General features: G+C 43.3%; 1 non-coding gene across 1 annotated transcript; it reads right to left on the bottom strand.

Annotated features, from left to right (window-relative positions):
* Window positions 1-4982: 4982 nt before the first annotated feature.
* On the bottom strand, window positions 4983-5054 carry trnag-ucc (transfer RNA glycine (anticodon UCC)). Its single transcript has one exon. It is a non-coding gene; the product is annotated as a tRNA-Gly (tRNA).
* Window positions 5055-5365: the final 311 nt, after the last annotated feature.

Genomic DNA, 5365 nt, shown 5'->3' with positions numbered 1-5365 from the left:
TGAGTTGGGAAATATAATTGGAGAAACATGATTCAATTTAGAAACTAAACTATTCAAAATCAAATGACATGGATTACTGTAATTAATATAGTCCTTTCACGCCTAGTGGGAAAGAAGTGATGTCTGGGCTGCGGATGAGTGTGCCCGGTTACACAGCTTGTCCCTCTCTCTCCGCTTCAAATTCGCTTTCTTTGGCTAACGGCCTCATTCACACATCCAACTGACTGAAACCCTTTAAAGCTCATCTGGATTCATCCTTTGTTTATTTACTTGACCCATTACCACCCTCCTTGCCTTGCAGCATCATCCCTTTTTTTTGCTTTATCACTCCTGCCCTCCACCCTATCACAGACCTGCCCTTTTGTTCTTTCCCTCCCCGCCCCCTCCTTCCCTGCCTCTCTACTTGCTTAAAAACTGTTAATTCTTTCACTTCTTCAAGTTCTGGCAAAACATTAACACTAATCTGAAACGTTAACTCTGTTTCATTCTCCGCGGATGCTGCCTGACTTGCTGAGGATTTCCAGCATTTTCTCTTTATGTTTCACATTTCCAGCATCCGCAGTATTTTGCTTTTGATTGGTAAACCTCGCCCTTTGACACACCACCACAGAAATATCGGCAAGAGGGTTTTACAATGGCGATAATCTTACCCAAAATGCCCCGCGCGGTAGAATACGTTCTATCTGAATTCGAAGGGGATCAGCGCGCAGGCGCGGGAAGGGCCCATGGCCAGAGCATGCGCGGTGCTGGTCGGAGACACTGAGCGGGGGCCGAGCGGAGTCTCAGCAACACCGAGTGCGGCTCAGAACCCGAATCAGAGCCGGGGGGCCCGGCGGACGGGCGGCCCGGGTGCCCTTAGCACCATTAAACCCCTCATCCAGCGCCTCCCTCGTCCCACCCGCCGCTTCCCGGTTTCTTCTCCTGTTTCCACCGAGTCCGACTCGCGACAAACTGCAGGACCGAAGCGCTCCCAGAATGCAGGGCGGGCCTGGGGAGCATGCGCAGTCTGATCGCGAAATCAGCGCCTTGGAGAGATAGAGGGTTTTCTAGGTCGCGGGGGATTGTGGGGCTTCCGGCCGCCATTAGTCACCGGGAGTCGGTCAGTGTTTTTTTGCCGGCGTCGCGCACAGAAGCGTTTCTCGAAATACGGACTGAGGAATTGAGGGTCGGTTTGCTGAACAGACACTGACCGTACAATGTGGAACAGTGTTTCACAAACATTTTTCCTCGTGACCCAGTGGAAGGAAAACACTTCCCCCAGGGACACAAAACAATAATATCTTCTGACTGGAGTTTTCATCAAATCCCAATAAAGGTCAGTCCATGCTCTTTACTTCATTTCAAGTAATAACTAAAATTAGACATCGACGTTACTTGAAAAACATTTGAAATATTGTGTAAATACAGTAAATAAGAGTTCAGGTTGAGTTTCACTTACTTAATGTGACGGATGGGTCTGCCTGTTGTTCATGATCTCGTTCCAATCTGGATCACAAGATGAAAGCGCTCCACGCATATCAGGTGCGCTGTTGTGTCGGTTTCTTTCTCTTGTTTTTAACGTTCTCAAAGTCGAAAATCCCAGTTCGCACATGTAAGTTGTTATGAACGGCAGCAACAACAGAACACTAATCTTACGCAACAGAGAATATTCTTTGAAAGCACTGATCGAAAAAAAGTGATAAACTAAATGACTTGTGGCGTGCTTTCAGTCTGCCATCACAGGTGAGTCGCACCAGCTCGTTTTCTTGCTCAAGCATCAAGTTTAGCTTCATTACCTATTCAGGATTTTCGAAAGCAAAAGGATCTTTCACCCAACGCTCTTCCATCAAATTTTCAAATCCCTCTGCAGGGAAGTAACGACTTAAATTGTCAGACAGAGCAGCGAGATGTAACTGTATGACACATTTCATTTCATTCCCTTTATCTTCATTGATGCTGTTCTTCTCAATGTGTTGTAACAGTGCTGGGAACATGGAATATATCGGGTGATTACTTTTCAGTGGGACTTGCTGCAGTTCTAATGAATTTTGGAATGCTTGTATCTGTTCACAGTGTCGAAACAAATCATTGCCTCTTCCTTGTAACTTCAAATTCAGATCGTTTAAAATTGAGAACATGTCAGCCAGGTAAGACAACTTCATTAACTAACTGTCATCGTAAAACAAATTTGCCAAGTTAGACTCTTTCTCTTCCAGAAAAATGTGAATCTCTTTCCTGAGGCCATGCACCCTTTTAAGCACCCTGCCACGTGACAGCCATCGTACTTCAGTGTGAAACAGTAAATGAGTAAGCTCAGCTCCCATTTCTGAGCATAACGCTTCAAAAAGCAGGTCAGTGAGCTTCCTTTATTTAAATTAACAATTTTCACTACTTCCTACAGGACTGCCATAAAATCAGGCGGAATACACCAAACCTTCACGGTGAATGAAACAATGATTCCAAGCAACATCATTACCAGCTGCCTCAGATATTCTTCTCACGACTCCGCTATTTCTACCTGTCATATTTGCTGCTCCATCACTTTTAACTCCTTTGCAATTAGCACAGTCCAATTTGTATTTTCCATCCACACAGTCATGCAGTGCTTCGAATATCTGTGCTCCTGTTGTATTTGTTGGTAAAGTTATACAACACAACAAAACCTCTGTAAAGTCATCTTGCCCGACATATCTCACAGAAACTAACAGAGTTGCACAATTTCAAATATCAGCACTCTCGTCAAGTTGGATTGCAAAATGCCCGGCTGACTGTAACCGAGTAATAAGCTTGGCTTCTAAATGCTCAGCAATAGAACATATTCGCCGAGACATTGTGTTATCACTGAGAGGAATGTTTCTCAATTTTTCAGCAGGCTTCTCGACGAAGATTGTACGCACCATATCCAGAGATACTGGAAGAATAAACTTTTCGCCAACTCTAAGGGCCATTTTCTCTTTTTCCACACGGTATGTGACCAAATATGACGCCACTTGTGCCTTATCATTCAGAGTAGTTGACCGACTAAGAACTTGTGCTGATAACTTTAATCCCTGTTTCTTCCTTTGAAAATATTCAAGCGGGTGATCAACGAGTTCCCCATGTTTTGTTTCTAAATGTCTTTTTAATTTTGAAGGTTTTAAACCCTTATTTACAAGCCCCGCGCTGCAAATAACACACTGGGGCTTTGGATCTTGGTTTGCGTTTGCACAACTGATGAAACCTCATTTCAAAAAAGCCTCACTATACTGCCTCATCCTCGATCTGGTAGGTGGTTCGGAGGTGGTTCAGACCCGGTCGAAATGGCAGAAGAGCGTCCATCATTAATTGAACTTTCTGATGCAGAAGAACTTTTTTCTCTTATTAAAAAACGATCCATTTTTGGGAATTAAAGTTTGATGATTAAGCCGCCCCCGACTCCTTTCCCCTTGATACTGAACTTAGACCAGCACCACACACCGTGGCTTTGGCGGCGAGGAAGAGCGTGTCCTGGTTGATGCTCGGAAACACTAAACATAACAGCAAGAGTATTCGACCGGAAAAAGGCCATCGCTCCACAGAATGAAATGAGTGACTGCCATCTGCCCAACGGAAATTACCTGTGAAATGACTGCCTGCCATCTGCCTAACCGGAAATTACCTGTGAAATGACTGCCTGCCGTTTGCCTAACGGAAATGACCTAATACCGATGTCAATGTAATCTTCAGTCCAACTTTCAACCATTCAATTTCACGCAATCGCAAGTTCTGACTACAAAACTGCCTTTGACATGTCATCTCCTTATGAAATAAATGTTTGCCCTTTCTCATTTGATGCCCAGTTTTGTTTCATTTGATTTTCCTGGGTTTGTATTGTGACCGTACCCATTTAATGGCAGTCAGCTGATATTGTCAATCGGGCTCAGCATTCTCTGGCGAGCAGCAACCGGCCTTATAAGCTCTGCTGATAACCTGATATCTGACGAATTTCCTTTCCATGTTTCATTATATTTATACTTTTCTATTTAGGGTAAAACGAGGGTGCACAAATTTAAAAACAAAGCAATTTGGCAACATACAGGTCTCCCCAGTAAACGCAAGATCACGCAGAAGGAATCCAATGGAACAAACCCCTTCTCATTCAATCCACTGGAAAAATTCTGAAAAGACCAAACCCTTTCCTATTCCGTCCCATTGCATCGAATCCCAAAGAGAAAAACTCCTTCTCATTCCAAGCCATTATAGAGAGTGCGGTGCCCAGAACTGAACACAGTGCTCTAAATGAGGACTAACCAGAGCTCTGTATAACTGTGACATAACTTCCACTCCTTTTTATTCCCGTTCCCTTGAGATAAAGATCATCTCCATTTTAACTTTTTTTTAGTGAATTAATAATCACTGTTAGTGATTTCTGTACTTGGATCCCCATATGCCTTGATTCCCCGAGAGTCCAAAAATCTATCGATCTCAGCTTTGAATATATTCAACGACTGAGCATCCACAGCCCTCTGGGGTTGAGAATTCCAAAGATTCACAACACTTTCAGTGAAGAAATTCTTCCTAATTTCGATCCTAAATGGCCGGTCCCTTATCTTGAGACGATGACCTCGAGTTCTTGATTCTCCAGCAGGGGAATCAGCCTCTCCTCACCTACCCTGTCAAACCGCCTAAGAATTTTATACGTTTCAATCCGATCACCTCTCATTCTTCTAAACTCCAGCGAATATATGCCAATTTTTCCTCATAGTACAATTGCAGCAAGATCTCTTTACTCTTAAATTCCAACACCCTTGCAATAAAGGCTAACATATCATTTGCCTTCCTCACTCTCATTAGACCCTTGGTAACTATTTATTTCCAGTATGTTTTTCCTCTGTTCCTTCTATAGGGAAAATAAATGAACGTTGAAAACATTTTGACACAATTACAGCGGTTTATATTTTGGAAACAATATCCAGCTGAACTGCATCAAATTGGATTCCAAACTTCTCGTTTCTGAAGGAAGTGAATTAATAAGAATAATTAATTGCGATGGCCGGGAATCGAACCCGGGTCAACTGCTTGGAAGGCAGCTATGCTCACCACTATACCACCATCGCTGACAATCAGTCAGAATTAATTAGTTCCTAAACATTAGACCCTGAAAAGACACTGCAGGCTGTTGGATTTTGTTCTTCATTTAAACTGGTTTCTGACGGATCCTTTCTCGCTCTGTTGCAGTTCCCGTTTCCGCCCAGTCGATGACGCCAACCCCCAATCAATGGAAATTACACAACAGCCAGTAATTCTTCACCTGATATCGGACTGAAGAGACAGTCGATACCTGCAATACTTGACCGGCTGGAAATACATTTTGCCGCAGCTCACATCAGCCATTGAGTAAAGTTAAATAATTATATTAAATCATTAC

This window comes from Heptranchias perlo, unplaced genomic scaffold (genome assembly GCF_035084215.1).
Source record: "Heptranchias perlo isolate sHepPer1 unplaced genomic scaffold, sHepPer1.hap1 HAP1_SCAFFOLD_70, whole genome shotgun sequence".
In the NCBI taxonomy this organism is placed as follows: domain Eukaryota; kingdom Metazoa; phylum Chordata; class Chondrichthyes; order Hexanchiformes; family Hexanchidae; genus Heptranchias; species Heptranchias perlo.
The sequence above is the reverse complement of the archived record's forward strand: the minus strand, read 5'-3'. Positions and strand labels throughout refer to the sequence as shown.